We start from the raw sequence: 17,255 nt of genomic DNA, 5'->3' as shown, positions 1-17,255 counted from the left end.
TAAGCGAAATAAGTCAGGCAGAGAAGGACAGAAACCATATGTTTGCACTCATAGGTCTAACAGGAAAACAGGAGAAACCTAATGGAGGACCTGGGGGCGGGGAAGAGGGAAAGAAAGTTGGGGAGAGAGAGGGATGCAAAACTTGAGAGACTATTGAATGCTGAAAATGAACTGAGAGTTGAAGGGGAAGGGGGAGGGGGGAAAAGAGGTGGTGGTGATGGTGGAGGGCACTTATGGGGAAGAGCACTGGGTGTTATATGTAAACCAATTTGACAATAAACTATTAAATAATAATAATAATAAAAACAGCATCTGTAACAAAATAAAATAAAATAAAATAAAATAAAATGGATGGGGCACCTGGGTGGATCAGTTGTTTAAGCGCCCAACTCTTGATTTTGGCTCAGTTCATGATCTCATGGTTCATGAGTTCGAGCCCCATGTTAAGCTCCACGCTGACAGTGTGGAGTCTGCTTGGGATTTTTTCTCTCCCTTTCCCCCATTCATTTGCACTCTCACTCTTTCTCTCAAAATAAATAAACTTGAATGAATGATTGAATGAATGAATGGATGGATGAATGAATAAATAAATGAAGACAAAAACAACAACAACAACAACAGCAACTAATACCCACATCTATATAAGAGATGCCCAGCAGATGCCAAGGACATGATAGATAGTTGATAAATGTCAGCTATCCTTATATAAATGCTCAGTAAAATTGACTGCAAGGTAATCTTTGATACAGCAGATTGTCCCCAGAACTCTCAGTGGCAGATGTGTAGAAAAATACAAATCCAGGTCACCTAGTTCATTAACATGGAATTATTTAGACCATAGATTACTCCCTCAGGGGGCATTTGGCAATGTCTGGAGATGTTTTTGTCTGTCACTATTGGGGGAGGGCTACTACTGGCCTCTAGTGTGCAGAGAGCTGGGATGTTGCTGAACACCCTACAGTGCACAGGATGGCACAACAAAGAGTCTTCCTGCCTGGAAGTGTCAATAGTCCAGACCTTTGCAGATGGGGGAACTAAAGCACATAATAGTAAGTTACTCACTGTGGTCGCACAGTCCAATTGTAAGTCCAGTACTCACACAGGACTCTCTTGATGTCCACTGAATTGAGCAGCAATGCCTGCCAAGAGGTCTCATAAATTTGTGTGAGAATCATTAAGGCACCAAAAATAAAAGTCCTTTCCTAAATGTAGCCACACAAGGGTGAGTTGTGTGGAATCATGAGTTTATTACCCATGCTCTTTTAAAATACGTAAATAGATCTTGCATGAGGTTAGTTAATTTTCCAGCAACTGCATCAAAAGCTTCAGGCAGTGGCACCTCTGTACAACCTGAAAAAGGTCCCTCCCACAGTATGATCAGCATTGGAAAACCCCAGGCCTAATTTATCTACCACTTGGCTAATCCCTGCATAATTAATAAGGCGCCTGACTGTGTTTCCCTCCCAGTTGGCAGATGCTAGCCTGAAAATTCATCCACGTCACATCGTTATGCCTGTGGAGTAATAGAGCTTAGCACACAGGAACAGGCACACCCATCTCACTCTTGTCACTGTAAAGCAAACAAGATTTCCCAAGCTGATTTTTGCCACTTCCTGCCATTCGGAGGGCATGCAGGGTTATACTGCACTTTGCCTCAAGTCTCTGCAAATTGCATTCCAACATTGCAATACAGCATGAGATTTCGGGCTCTGGAGAAACATCCCTGTCTTGCCATGCTCCCAGCTCAGGTCTAGACAGATCTCCCCAATGAGACAATCAATCCATGCCCCTAACAGCATGAAAAGGTCTAGAAATGAGATTTGAGGAGTTTCTTCTCAAGTGTAGATCTTGTCTTAGCTGCCTCTCCAGAGTGACAAGGCACATGCAGCTGATAAGGAAGAAGCCCCATTCCTATTCCCCAGTCTCCACTCTGTCTGGCACTAACGAGAGGCCTTTCTCCCTTGTGGTAATTACTGACATGCCTCCTGTTCCACCACCCACCCCAACCACCTCGTCTAAATACAAGAGGGATAACCACTCTTATTTGCTGCTCCCCCTCCCTTCAGCCCAGGAGCTACTGAACAGATAATCAATCAGTGCTCATTACACCTGCAGCAGCCTTCAGACCTACTGAAAAAAGCCGACATCTTCCATGCTCTGGCTTCCAGGCTGAGGAGGGCATTCTTGTGTGTGTATGTGCATATGTGTATATATCTATGCACACACACACACACATACAAACAACACACAGAGAGAGGGAGACTTCTGCACATTTTTGCCTTCATGATTGCAATTTGAGTGGGAAGAAATCATGAAAGATGAATGGGAGTGGCATAAACCATTCTATGCTTTTTCCCCTTTCTTTCCAAAATAATAATACTGATAAAAGCAGCTGTCCGTGTTTCCATATTCAAGGATCACTTCTAAGTACACTACAAAGACAATGTCTAAAAGACATCTCTCTGAGGAAGACTTTCTGATTAGCCCTTTTAACAGGTAGACAGATGCAAAAAGGTTAGGTAACATGGCTAAGATCACACAGTAAGTGGGGGAGACTAGATTTGAACCCAGGTTATTCAGAATCTGGGGCTCATACTCTTTATCATCACAGTTTAAAATTTTCTGCCCCGTTGTTACAAGTTTGGTAAGTAACAGCAGGGAAGAAAAATTTTAAAGCATGTACCTTGTAGTTTTAGTATTGGCTTACTTCTAAATCATGTGGTTCTAGAAAGCTCTATGTCTATATTAAGGATAGCAATAAATTAAATTGTGAACTAAGCCTGGCATAAAATTTTAAAATAACTTATGAAATCAAAACTAATTTTTCTCATAGTTATAATGGCTAAATTCAGATTCACTTAGAAGCCTCTCAGTTGGAAGAAAATTTGACAAGAACACATATTTACATAGAACCTAAGCCAAACCCACTTGAATTCAAAGGGAAGGCAGATAACATCATCTTCTGTTCACTAGGGGTGAAGTCAAACAGCTTTCAAACAGCTTCTTTGTTCCTCACTGGAGAGAATACTGAATAAAATTATTTAGACATGAAAACAAAGTTGATTCTGGGAAAGAATTTGGCAGAAAGGGCCTTTGGTTGAACATGTGCACATGTAGTCCCTCCAAGGTGGCAGGTCATCTGAGTGCCCTGGAGACTTATCATGGGTCTCTGGCTTCTGAACCCGATAGCCTTGTGAGCAGTGGTAGGGAAGGTGATTACCACGAGACGAGGACCTCTTGTTGCAAACCCACTTATGTCTCTAACGGGTGGTCTCCAGAACCAAAGGGGATCCACACTATGGCCTGCAGAGTGCCCCTCAGTAAAATGAATCAGACTACCTAGTCAAGGCTGGTGGGAACGTGAAAGTCTGCCATGAAGAGAAACACAAGTTGTGCTGGTTCTCCTTGAATTAACCATCTGAAATCTCCACAGAAATCAGTGGATATTTTGCCTGGATGTGCAGGTTTGGCGATCCTTCAGTGAAAGTAATTCTTTCTTTACAAGAAAACTACCAAGCGCTGTGGAAAGAGGACTTTGGGCTCCATTACCTCCTCTCAACAACCCTACAATCAGTTGAGATAGCTCATGTTATTCTGCAGTAACATATTAACCCTAAAATCTTGGTGGTTTAAAGATCTAAAAGTTGAATTCTTGGTAACGTAAATAATAATGCCAACCAGACAGTACTGAAGAAGAGCCATCCTGCAATGATTCACACTTTGGACACTTGCCCATCACACTTGGGGCATCACTGTCTCAAAAGTTGGCTTCTTGGTCACCACAGCAGGAAAGTAAAGAACTGGAGGGGGTGGATCGGTTGTTACTTAAATGCTTTGGTATTTCTGCTTATAGCCTTTTGGCTGGAGCTAATCATATACTCCCCACACACAATTGCAAGGAGGCTGGAAAAGGTAAAGAGCACATAGAAAATATCTTCACCATGTATGGTCTACACCAAAGATTCCTTCCTACCAACCCAAAACTTAAATTCAGAAACTAGTGCTGATTTTTGGAAAATTTTAGAAGATACTTAATTTTGGTATGTTATGCATTAAGGAAACTATATTTCTAATCAGATTATGCCATTTTCTATAATCTTGTTACACCAGCATCAAAGTTAAGATAAGAAATATATTTAAACTCCATATCCATAAGCAATAAGAGTGTTAAAGCTCTTTGGAAACTATTACTTAAAAGAAGGAAAAAAATATCTGTCCAATTATTTTCAGCAGGGAGAATCTTCCAGAGCTTTTGGCTAGCATTTAATTGCTTTTTTTCCTCCATTGCTGAATCGTTTTGAGCTTATGATAATTTCAAAATAAATATTTTTCAAAGCATCATGGAATTCATTGTATAATGATTATTTGAAAGATTTCTTGGTTATTGGGTTCTCAAGAGAATAAAAGGCTGTCTGTAGCACCAGTTATTTCTATATCAAAAAGATGAAATTGCTCGTGAAGTGGTACAAGTCAATTTCTTTCATCAGCCTAACTGCCCATTTTAGCAAAGATTCAATCTCTGAATTAAGCAAATGGCTATACATTTCAAAGTCAATAAGTATACTCTATTTTCTTTAACATGAATATCTTATACATCTAAAAAATAGTGTCAGCTTCTTTGCTGTGCCTTTTCCTGAGCAGACTGAAGATAGAGTTTTATTGTTACTGTGTGGTTTGTGTTTTTTTTTGAAGCAGTATATTTGTGTATTTTAGTTAAGGTTGTGCTGGTCATGACATGCACATTTTTAAAAGAGCCAGATATTTTTGAAAGTATGGTGAGACTGAATAGTTCATTTAACAATAAAATACAATATGCTCTTTTTTTGTGTGTATTTGTAATTTCTCTAAGGAGAATTGTTTCTTTGTGTAGTAAAATCAAGTCCAATGTAATGAATAATGTTCAGTCTATGGGGGTTAATGGCCAATCTGAGGACAGAAGAAACTAAGGACTTTCCTATCTTTTGTCCAAACTCTTAGAGCTGGAGGCTGGAGAGAAGGGGTAGAGTGGAAGGAGTTGGGAGTGGGTAGAAAGAGGTGACCTTGCAGATCATTTCCAATTCTATAATGAATACAAAAGTAATCAGAATGAGATAGCTGGAGATTCAATTTTTTAGAGAGAAATTCAAATTCATTTGTCCCTTACAGGAACCAAAGAAAAAAGCCATTATTAATTTAGGTAATTAGAGAACTTTGAAAGCAATATCCAGTACTTTAAAAAAAAAAAAAAACCTATCCCAAGAGTGCAGCTCACAGCCTAGGAAACGTAATTTTTATAGAATTTAGAATGAAGAAAGGTCATTTCTTAAATGTTCTCAACAGAAGATTGTAATTTTAAACTGGTAGTTTTAATGAGAAGTGGGGTTTTCATAAAAAGGGAGTAAACGCTTGAGTGAGTTTGAAATGAAATTAGAGGTTCGTGTTCTGCCCATCATGGAATTTCCAAGTGAATTGGTGAATTTAATACTGCTTCGTTCTCTGCCACACTCCCAGTGAAAAGTTCCAAAGCTTCAGTGCCTACACCTGCTTCTTCTGCTGTCTCAATGACATTAACCAAGACCTTTTACCCCCTCCTTACATAGGAGGCCCCCACTGCCTGAGATGTCTGATCCATGGGCTGGATAAGCAGAGGGAGCATCACATGGGGACCATTCCTGGAGTCAGGGCAGAAAAAAGGCTGCAAGCTGAGGAGGGTTCTCATGGAGCAAGCCCAGAGTGTGGAGTAATCTTGTCCCTTCTGCACTCCACATGGACAGATCCAAGAGGTCACAAGAGGAGTTTTGGACTGCCTGTACCATGATGTCCAGAGGGTGGTTCCCAGTCTTATCTAAACATTAGAATTACCAGAGAGCTTTTAAAAAGGTATCTGAGGGCACCTGGGTGGCTCAGTCAGTTAAGCATCTGACCTCAACTCAGGTCATGATCTCACAGTTTGTGGGTTCGAGGCCCACATCAAGCTCTGTGCTGACAGCTCAGAGCCTAGAGCCTGCTTCTGATTCTGTGTCTCCCTCTTTCTCTGACTGTCCCCCACTCACGCTCTGTGTCTCTCTCAAAAATAAATAAATGTTAAAAAAAATTTTTTGAAGGTATCTGAGACTCTTAAATACAGAGAACAACAGGGTTGATGGAGGGCGGGGAAGAGGGGAAAATGGATGAGAGACATTGAGGAGGTGCTTGTTGGGATGAGCACTAGGTGTTATAAGTAAACAATGAATCATGGGAATCTACCCCCAAAACAAAGAGCGCACTGTATACACTGCATGTTAGCTAACTTGACAATAAATTATATTCTAAAGAATAAAAATAATAAATAATAAAAAGGCATCTGAGTCCCATCCCCATAAAGTCAAATTTCACTGGCTTGGGCTTCAACTTGAGTGTTAAGATTTTTTAAGTTCCCTAGATGATTTGACTGCTTGGCCAGGGCTGAGAACCATGGTGTCCCTTCCTGAGAAGGAATATCAAAAAAGAGCTACAGGACAGGCCCTGGTGAGTAAGAGGTGAAGTAGCATAAGGAGATCTTAGAGGATGGACACAGGGAGGCCTTGTCCTATGTTAGGATAAACACCAAACACTTGAGAACCATAGGAAGCCAAAGAATGGTGTAGCACAGAGCAATGTGGCCAGCTTTTTGTTGCCATATTTCTGGTGCTAAAATAAAAGTTTACTTAACACCTGCATTCAGATGGGAACATCAGAGGCTCAGGAGAAATTCTAATGCTCCCTGGAAACTAAGACTTCTCTGCCCAAACTTATCAAGTCTCCCTTCAGGTAATAGAAGGTTCAGATGTCATTCATCTGTATTTGGGGAAAGAGCAAGTGCTTTCATTTGTAGCCAACTACCACAACTATGCCTCATTCCCCTCAGTGTCCTCCTTCCCCACAATAATAAATCATTCTAGAATGCCATGCTTCACGTAAACATAAACAAACACCTTCTGTCTCCATTCTGGCACAGCTTCCACTTATTTAGCATTATAACATATGTCATCTGTTTTCTAAACCATCTAACATGGTCATCGCACGATGGGACTGGTAATTTGGACAAATGAGAAACAGCCTGCCATCAGGACAACCATAATGACATTTGATTTGTTGTCAATAGATACTACTGTGTGTTGTTTCTCTTCTTGTTTCTGGAAAGTGAACACAGAAGACTGCAAGATTTCCAGCCACAAGCCCTTCTAAAGAGCCAAAATCATTGCAGTATTGCTCACCGTTAGCACCCTTCTCATTTGGCGAACACCAAGTGGATGCCAACCATGTGAAAGGCACGTTGGGTCTAGTTGGAAAATGTAGACATGGCCCTTGCCAGCAAGGGACTTCCAGCCTCATGTGAGAGACTAGATTATGAAGCATGGCAAATTAGATAACAGTTCTATGAAGAACAAGAAGAAAACTCACAAAGCGAGATGTAGCTGAACACCACTTCATTCATCCACCCACACATGAAAAAAAGCTTTGGACATTAACTGCCAGAAGTCACTGCCACTATCAAACAACAATTCCTGTTTTATCCCATAGAGACCAAGGAGTTTCACAAAGAGCCTTCTGAGTTTTTAGTCATTTCATTATGGAGTGACATTTTCTTTGGTTGAAAGGGGAAATATCAAAGGGACTCTTGCTTTTTGTACAACTTGCTATCCAAGAACAACACCCATTTGTTCTAAGAAGGGCTCACCGAAAGCCTTCCAGGTAACAACACAACACAGTATGGCCACTGTATATATCACAGAATCCAGAAATACTCAGACTTTCAACACCACCTGGAATTCAGACCTGTTTCTTCCACTCACCTATTTGTTCATTAGGCCAGTCTCTCAACAAACATTTACACAGCCATCATTGCTTTCCAGGACAGAATAGACCAACACATTGGATCAGAATTTGAGCTTAAGAACTGCCAATATAATAGGAGATATTTGTACAAGGAATATAGGAGTAAAAGAGGTGTTTAAAGGGACCTAGGTGTTACTTCATAGAGATAGAGATGGAACTCTGGAACTAGACACACCTTTGTCCTTTCTAGAGAGCCCCTGAGACATCCTGGACTTTGAACCAGGGTTATATCCACAGACCTTCCCTGAAGTAAGCAAGCAAAGATGTCCTCCCTTGGGTTCCATGCTAAGGTAGGACATGTCCTACCTCTGGCCCATCCTCTAGCCTTGGTCCTTACCCGAAGTCTGAGAATCACTAGGGGAGAACTCAAGGATAGCAGGGCACTCCGCCTGCTTATTCTGCCTAATGCTTCTTCCCTGTACTGAATCCACTCATTCATTCACTCATTCATTCATTCATTCCCATGAACGCTTTTCAGTACAGTGCTCCCAATTCTTTTATGGACCCGAAGTTCTCTCAATGCTCACTGCACACCTACTGACTTTCCCACTGTCTTGGGAAGAAAGAAGGGCACAAAGATTGTCACTGTTACCTATTGTCCTCAAATAAGTCCCACAGTCTCAGAAAGATAAATTTCATACTACCAGAAACAGAATTTATAATGCTTACAAAATTCTGAGAAGTCTGTTCTAAAATGATGCCAACTCTGTGTTCCATATTATACTAAGGAATGGAGGGGGAGCTGGAAAACATGAAGGAAGAGAATACCAACATTCCAGGTTGATCTGAGTGGGAGGATGAGTCAAAAGTGAAAAATAAAAACTCACTTTTTACTCCTCATTCTTCTCCCTTCTTTCTTAATATTTAGTCTCCTTAAGGGGCAGTAAGAGGCTTAGAGGACTAAAACCAGAACAATGAATGTGGACCACAAGGACACAGTCTTTAGCCCCAAAATTGGAAAAAGTTAATAATATAAGTCCATTATCTTCTTGTCCCTAGAGAAATGCAGGCAGATAATAGACAATAAACAAGTGATAAAAATATAGAAGGAATTTAAGAAATAGGACTGTAAGGGAGAGAAGAAAAATAATATTGCCAAGGTACCAATAATGTTCAGCCACTCTTCCTGGCCTTTACACAATTTCCCAGTACAATGGTAAGGAAGATATTGTTGTCTGCGTTTTGCCCATGAAGCAACTATAGCTCGGAGAGATTGAGCAACATAACCAAAGCAGCAAACTGGCAAGTGATGTGATTCCAAAGCCTATTCTCTTTCCATCACAACACATTGCCTCCTTAGAGAGTCAGAACAGTGCGCTAGATCGATTTCTTCATTCAATAGATATTGTTGAGTGCCAACCTACTGTGCTGGTGCTGGAGATACAAGGATAATAACAGCCTGGATCAGTGTGTGGGATTCTAAGATTCTGTAAGGGCCCCCCACTGCCTACCCAACTAACTGTGTGGATATGCAGCCCACAGGCCAACACTTCCCCTCCTTCTGCTCCCTCCCTCCTGCTAGCCTGCTGCCTCCTTAGTTGCTTCTATCAGCACAGAGTCACCTGAAGTGCAGGCCCTGGCTTTTGTCTCTGATTCACCTCTCCCAGAACAGTATTTACCAAAGTGCAGCCCTGAGAACAGTAAGGCCATGGCATGCTATTTGGTTAGAAGGTTCTCTGGTCCCAGGCATTTGGGAAATTCATCGTTAGAGGGTCATAGTAAATGAAGAGTACAAGAACAGGGTCCGCTCCTGCTAAGACTGGAGGGCCATCACCCTTAAGAGGGCTTTGCTGCTCTGCTTAGAACAAGGGCTTTCTAACTTAGCTGGCCCACAGTAAGAAATACATTTTACATTGCAACTCTATACAAATATCACACATAGACCACACACACACACACACACACACACACACACACACAAACACAAACACACAAACTGAAGCCAAAGTTTAATGAAACAGTACTTACCTCCACTATGAGGGATGCACTCTGTTTCTAGCCTATTTTCTTTTAATGCTGGCTCATGACCCTATAAACCAATTTCATGACTCCACAGTTTGAAAAATACCAACCCAGAGCACAAGAAGCCACTTAAGCTGATTTCTAGATTAACTAGCCCCACTGTGAATCAGAGGGTCAAGGAAGAGGTCATGAGTTAGGAATCAGGAGGCTGAGGCTCCAATCCCGTCTTCACTGCTTTCTGACTGTGTGACCTGAGCCAGCGCTTCTCCCATAGGCTAATATGAAGAGCTAATTGTATTAGTCTTTGCTGATACAGACTAGAAACATGGGAAATGGGCAGCACTTAAATGAAGATCTAAAGGAAAATTTAACAAATAAATTGTTTACAGAGATGTGTGCAGGGCCAAAGCAAGGGCAAAGAGGGAGTACTCATTAAACCCATGAGAGAACCATAGGAGGGGTCACCCACAAGACACAGTCACTGCCAACTGCAGCCAGGCTAGGAGAAAATCATGGCAATAAATTCTCAATCCTTTCTCATTCTTTCCTCAGGTCTCCTATTATGCTTCCTATTGGCCAAAACCAACCTAAAGCCAGAAGACAGGACAGCCCATTGATTAAATCTTTACAGATCAGCTTCCTCAGACCCCAGCAGGGTGAAGAGCAAGAAATGGATCAGGAGGGGCAAACAGAGATTACCTATCATCCCCATTTATGTCAAGATGAAGAGGAGTGGGGCACCTGGGTGGCTCAGTCAGTTAAGCACCTGACTTCAGCTCAGGTCGTGATCTCATGGTCAGTGAGTTTGAGCCCTGCATTGGTCACTGTGCTGACAGCTCAGAGCCTGGAACCTGCTTTGGATTCTGTGTCTCCATCTCTCTCTGCCCCTCCCCCCCCTCTCAAAAATGAATAAACATTAAAAAAAATTAAAGTAGTTGGAGGAGCCAAGATGGCAGAAAAGCATGGAAGTCTTTTTCCATCTCGGACACATGAAATGCAGCCAGATCAACACTAAACCATCTGAACACCTAGAAAACTGATTTGAGGATTAACATAACAATCTGCACAACCTGAACCACAGCAGATACGTGGCATGGAGAGGTGAGCTTGGGGAGAGAGGAGCCACGGAGGAGAGGGAGCTGTTTTTGCTTGCAGAAAGAGGATGGAGATGGAGGGGGAGGGAGAGTATGGGAAAAGCATCCCCCAAAAAAGCAGCTCGAGAGAAAGTGGAAAAGTGGAAATAGCCACAGGGACTGAAATAAGAAGGAAGAAAGGAGAAAGGAGAGGGTTTAAATTCCATTAAGACTATAAATGGGAGTACAGAGTCTGAAATTCTGCAGCTCAATACCTGGCAGTGCTCTGATGGGAAGGGTGAATCCTCAGGAGGAGAGTGGGTCGGGGTGATCCTCAGGCCACTTGTGATTTTCCATAATCCTGGAAACACCTGCTACACAACTGCGTGAACTTTTTCTGGGGCGGGCTGGCACCCAGTTGTAAGTCTCTGGAAACTCACAGCAGCAAGGTCTCGCTAACATTCCAGGGTGCGGCCAGCACCCAGCCATTGCTCGGTGAGCCCCTTCCCCCAAGGGTCTGAGTGGGTCAAAGCCATAGTCCCTCAGAAATGAGGGGTAGGGAAACACAGCTGCACTCAGATAAAACTCGGGAGGGAGGTGCCACCTGGCAACTGGACAGCAGGGTCACAGTGTAAAAGTGGGGAGTGGACAGAAACTGGAGACAAGAGGGGTGTGCGATTCCTGGTCCGGGAGAGCAGAGTTCTGATACTGGACTAGGTGGCTGGATGACACCATTTTCACCCCGCCGGCAAATGTGCATGCACACCTACAGGTGCCACAACAATCCACCCCAGTAAGCTAAGCAGCGCCATCTCGTGGAGAACAGAACCATTACACTAAGCCCCGCCCAACTGGGCCAACCTCCGTCCTCAGTAGCATCCCAAATCTCTCCACCTACTTACTTTGCAGACTCTGAAGTGCTTTATAGTTTGACTTCTAGGGGGAAACGATGTAATATCAATTGTATTTCAGTCTGTTCACTGGTCCATCTATTCAATTTTCTTTTTTCTTTCTTTTTTTTTCGTTTCTTTTCTTTTACTTGAATACAGAAAGATAAAAATTTTATTTGTATTTTCAGTTTTTATTAAAAACATTTTCCTTTATTTTTCTTTGAGTAATTTTTTACCTTTTTGTAAATTTTCAAATTCTATTTTACTTCCATCACTTCAAGTTATTCTATTTCATCATATTCATTTTCTCAAAATTTCAAACATTTTCTTTTTTTCTTATCTTTTCTTTTCCTCTTTTTTCTCTAAACAATCAAGATCTTTTCAATAATAAGACCAAAACACACGTAGGATCTAGAATCACGTATTTGATTCTCTGCGTGTGTGTATTGTTTTTAATTTTTTTAATTTTATTTTTTCCCTTTTTTCTCTAATCAATCAAGCTCTTTTTGGCAACCAGACCAAAACACACCTAGGATCTAGCATCACTTATTTGATTGTGTGTGTGTGTGTGTGTGTGTGTGTGTGTGTGTTTAATTCTTTAATTTAAAATTTTCCCTATTTTCTCTTTCAATAAAATTTTAAGAGGGACTCTCTGAGGGGAGAAAAGAGAGGGAAAAAAGACCAAAAGCAACAAAGACTAGAAAGGACCAAAGAACACCACCAGAAACTCCAACTCTACAAGAAACATAATGGCAATAAACGTATCTTAAAGTATTCACTCTAAATGTCAATGGACTAAATGTTCCAATCAAAGACATAAGGTAATAGAATGGATAAGAAAACATGATCCATCTATATGCTGTTTACAAGAGAACCACGTTAGACCTAAAGACACCTTCAGATTGAAAGTAAGGGGATGGAGAAGCATCTATCATGCTAATGGTCACCAAAAGAAAGCTGGAGTAACCATACTTATATCAGACAACTGAGACTTCAGAATATAAACTGTAACAAAAGATGAAGGGCATTATATCATAATTAAGGGGCCTATCCACCAAGAAGACATAACAATTATAAACATTTATGCTCCAAATGTGGGAGAACCCAAATATATAAATCAATGAATCACAAACATAAATAAACTCACTGATAATAATACCATAATAGTAGGGGACTTCAACACCCCACTCACAACAATGTACAGATCATCTGAACAGAAAACCAACAAGGAAACAATGGCTTTGAATGACACACTGGACCAGATAGACTTAACAGATATATTCAGAACACTTCATCCTAAAGCAGTGGAATATACATTCTTTTCCAGTGCATATGGAACATTCTTCAGAATAGACCACATACTGAGACACAAATCAGCCCTCAACAAGTACAAAAAGATCAAGATCATATCATGCATATTTTCAGATCACAACACTACAAAACTCAAAATTAACCACAAGAAAAAATGTGGAAAGATAACAAATACTTGGAGACTAAAGAACATCTTACTAAAGAACAAATGGCCTAACCAAGAAGTTAAGGATGAAATTAAAAAGTACATGGAAGCCAATGAAAATGATGACACCACAGCCCAAAACCTCTGGGACACAACAAAGGAAGTCATAAGAGGGAAGCATATAGCAATTCAGGCCTCCCTAAAGAAGGAAGAAAGATCTCAGATACACAACATAATCTTACACCTCAAAGAGCTGGAAAAACAGCAAATAAAACCCAAAACCTGCAGAAGACAGTAGAACAGATCAATGAAACCAGAAGCTGGTTCTTTGAAAGAATTAACAAAATTGATAAATGCCTAGCCAATTTGATCACAAAGAAAAAGGAAAGGACCCAAATAAATAAAGTCAAGAATAAAAGAGGAGAGTTCACAACAAACACAGCAGAAATATAAACAATAATAAGAGAATATTATTAGCAATTATATGCCAATAAAATGGGCAATCTGGAAGAAATGGACAAATTCCTAGAAACATATAAACTACCAAAACTGAAAGAGGAAGAAATAGAAAATTTGAACAAACCCAAAACCAGTAAAGAAATTGAATTAATAATCAAATATCTCACAAAAAACAAGAATCGAGGTCCAGATGGCTTTCCAGGGAAATTCTACCAAACATTCAAGGAAGAGTTAACACCTATTCTCTTGAAGTTGCTCCAAAAATATATAAATGGAAGGAAAACTTCCAAACTCTTTCTATGAATCCAGCATTACCTTGATTTCAAAACCAGACAAAGACCCCACTAAAAAAGAGAACTATAGATCAATCTCTCTGATGAACATGAATGCAAAAATCCTCAAGAAGATATTAGCCAACCAGATCCAACAGTACATTAAAAAAAATTATTCACCATGATGAAGTCGATTTATACCTGGGATGCAGGCCTCGTTCAATATCCACAAAACAATGTGCTTCTCCACATCAATAAAAGAAAGGACAAGAATCACATGATCCTCTCAATAGATGCAGAGAAAGCATTTGACAAAATACAGCATCCTTTCTTGATTGAAAACCCTCAGAATGTAGGGATAGAAAGATCATACCTTGAGATCATAAAAGCCATATGTGAAAGATCCAAAGCAAATATCATCCTCAATGGGGAACAACTGAGAGCTTTCCCCCTAAGGTCAGGAACAAGACAGAGATGTCTACTCTTGCCACTGTTATTCAACATAGTATTGGAAGTCAGCCTCAGAATCAGACAGCACAAAGAAATAAAAGGCATCCAAATCAGCCAGGAGGAGGTCAAACTTTCACTCTTCACAGATGACATGGTACTCTATATACAAAACCCAAAAAATTCCACCAAAAAACTGCTAGAACTGATCCATAAATTCTGTAAGGCAGCAGGATATAAAATCAAGGCATAGAAATCAGTTGCATTCCTATACACCAACAATGAAGCAATAGAAAAACAATTCAAGGAATCGATCCCATTAACAATTGCACCTAAAACCATAAAATACATAGGAATAAATCTTATCAAAGAGGTGAAACATCTATACACTGAAAACTATAGAAAGCTTATGAGAGAGATTGAAGAAGACAGAAAAAATGGAAAAATATTCATGCTCCTAGATAAGAAGAACAAATATGGTTAAAATGTCAATACTACCCAAAGTAATCTATATATTCAAAGCAATCCCTATCAAAATAACACCAGCATTCTTCACAGAGCTAGAACAAACAACCTTAAAATTTGAATGGAACCAGACAATACCCCAAATAGCCAAAGCCATCCTCAAAAAAAGGAAACCAAAGCAGGAGGCACCACAATCCCAGGCTTCAAGGTGTATTACAAAGCTGTAATCATCAAGGCAGTGTGGTACTGGTGCAAGAAGAGACATTCAGATCAATGGAACAGAATAGAGAATCCAGAAATAGACCCACAAATGTATGGGCAACTCATCTTTGACAGAGCAGAAAAGAATATTCAGTGGAATAAAGACGGTCTCTTCAGCAAGTGGTTCTGGGAAAACTGGACTGCGACATACAGAAAAATGCACCTGGACCACTTTCTTACACCATATACAATAATAAGTTCAAAATGGATGAAAGACCTAAATGTAAGACAGAAACACATCAAAATTCTCAAGGAGAAAGCAGGCAAAAACCTCTTTGACCTTGGCTGCAACAACTTGTTACTCAACACGCCTCTGGGGGTAGGGGAAACAAAAGCAAAAATTAACTTTTGGGACCTCATCAAAATAAAAAGCTTCTTCACAGCAAAGGAAATAATCAGAAAAACTAGAAGTCCACGAACAGAATGGGAGAAAATATTTGCAAACGATGTATCAGATAAAGGGTTAGTATCCGAAATCTATAAAGAATTTATCAAAACTCAACACCCAAAAAACAAATAATCCAGTGAAGAAATGGGCTAAAGAACTGAACAGACACTTCTCCAAAGAAGACATCCAGATGGCTAACAGATATAGAAAAACTGCTCAACATCACTCATCATCAGGGAAATACAAATCAAAACCAGAATGAGATACCATGTCATACCTGTCAGAATGGCTAACATTAACAACTCAGGCAACAACAGATGTTGGCGAGGATGCAGAGAAAGAGGATCTCTTTTGCACTGATGCTGAGAATGCAAACTGGTGCAGCCACTCTGGAAACCAGTATGGAGCTTCATCAAAAAATTAAAAATAGAAGTACCCTACAACCCAGCAATTGCACTGCTAGATATCTATCCAAGGGTTATTGGTATGCTGTTTCAAAGGGACACATGCACCCCAATGTTTAGAATGGCATGATCAACAATAACCAAAGTATAGAAAGAGCCCAAATGTCCATCTATGGAAGAATGGATAAAGAAAATGTGGTGTGTGTATATATGTGTGTGTGTGTGTGTGTGTGTGTGTGTGTGTGTGTGTACAATGGAGTATTACTCGCAATCAGAAAGAATAAAATCTTGCCATTTGCAACTATGTGGATGAAACTCGAGGATATCATGTAAATGAAATTAGTCACTCAGAGAAAGACAAGTATTATATGACTTCACTCATATGAGGACTTTAAGATACAAAACAGATGAACATATGAAAGGGAAGCAAAAATAATATAAAAACAGAAAAGGGGACAAAACCATAAGAGATTCTTAAATATGGAGAACAAACAGAGGGTTACTGGAGGGGCTATGCAAGGGGTATGGGCTAAAAAATGGGTAAGGGGCATTAAGGAATCTACTCTTGAAGTCACTGGTGCACTATATCCTAACTAACTTGGATGTGAATTTTAAAATTTATGAAAATTGTAAAGAAAAAAATGGAGAGGAGCAGTAATGGTTGACTACACTCTTCCTCCCAGTCGCCATTCAAGGGTTGGTGAGGTTCTCACCCTTTTAGCCCTTAGGGTTTCCCATGCATTTTCTGAGATGTTTAATTGTGTCTGCTTTTGCAGAGTAAAAGTCTCAGGCTTGACACCATGAGGGATAGAAATGGAGCAGACTGACCCCTGGCCTCAGGGAACTCATAGAATCAGGTGAAGGAAAAAGCCATGGCATAAGGACTATTGCATAAAACAAGAGGGGGAGGGTGCCAGAAGAAAGCGTTCGTTGAGTGCTCTGTGGGAAATGAGAAAGACAAAGCAGATCATGGTATCTGGGTACTGGTCTGGCATTCACAGGTAGATCATGGTTCTCTCCTGGTGGATGTAGACAATCTCACAGAACAACAGCATCAGACAAAGGCACTCGGAGATGATAAAATTAGACAAAACAAGGTTGCTGTACAATTCACATGACGCTTAATATCACCTTCTCTTGACTAACATGATTGAGTACTACTTTTTCACCAAGCATAGCTTTGTCCTACCTCTAGTCTGCCCTCCCTATTGATTACAATTATTGAGATACTCAGTCATAAAATTGTTCCTGATTTTTGACAGCACCAAATCCAGAACACCCACTTCCTTATATCCTCCCCCAAATCGTCCAACCAAAAGCCAAATTTTGAGCATATAGTTCT

General features: G+C 40.4%; 2 long non-coding RNA genes across 2 annotated transcripts in view; both read right to left on the bottom strand.

Moving 5' to 3' along the window:
- LOC115280543 overlaps positions 1 to 11,872 on the bottom strand; it is a 102,821-nt gene extending 90,949 nt beyond the window's left edge. Inside the window, exon 1 of the long non-coding RNA XR_003903831.1 lies at positions 11,774 to 11,872. This is a non-coding gene — a long non-coding RNA (uncharacterized LOC115280543). The remainder of the gene's footprint in view (positions 1 to 11,773) is intronic.
- A 12-nt stretch (positions 11,873 to 11,884) lies between these two features.
- Positions 11,885 to 17,255, bottom strand: part of LOC115280544 — a 35,442-nt gene continuing 30,071 nt past the window's right edge. Inside the window, exon 4 of the long non-coding RNA XR_003903832.1 lies at positions 11,885 to 11,909. This is a non-coding gene — a long non-coding RNA (uncharacterized LOC115280544). The remainder of the gene's footprint in view (positions 11,910 to 17,255) is intronic.

This window comes from Suricata suricatta, chromosome 16 (assembly GCF_006229205.1).
Source record: "Suricata suricatta isolate VVHF042 chromosome 16, meerkat_22Aug2017_6uvM2_HiC, whole genome shotgun sequence".
NCBI classification, from domain to species: Eukaryota; Metazoa; Chordata; class Mammalia; order Carnivora; family Herpestidae; genus Suricata; species Suricata suricatta.
Note: the sequence above shows the minus strand (reverse complement) of the source record. Positions and strands in the feature narration are given on the sequence as shown.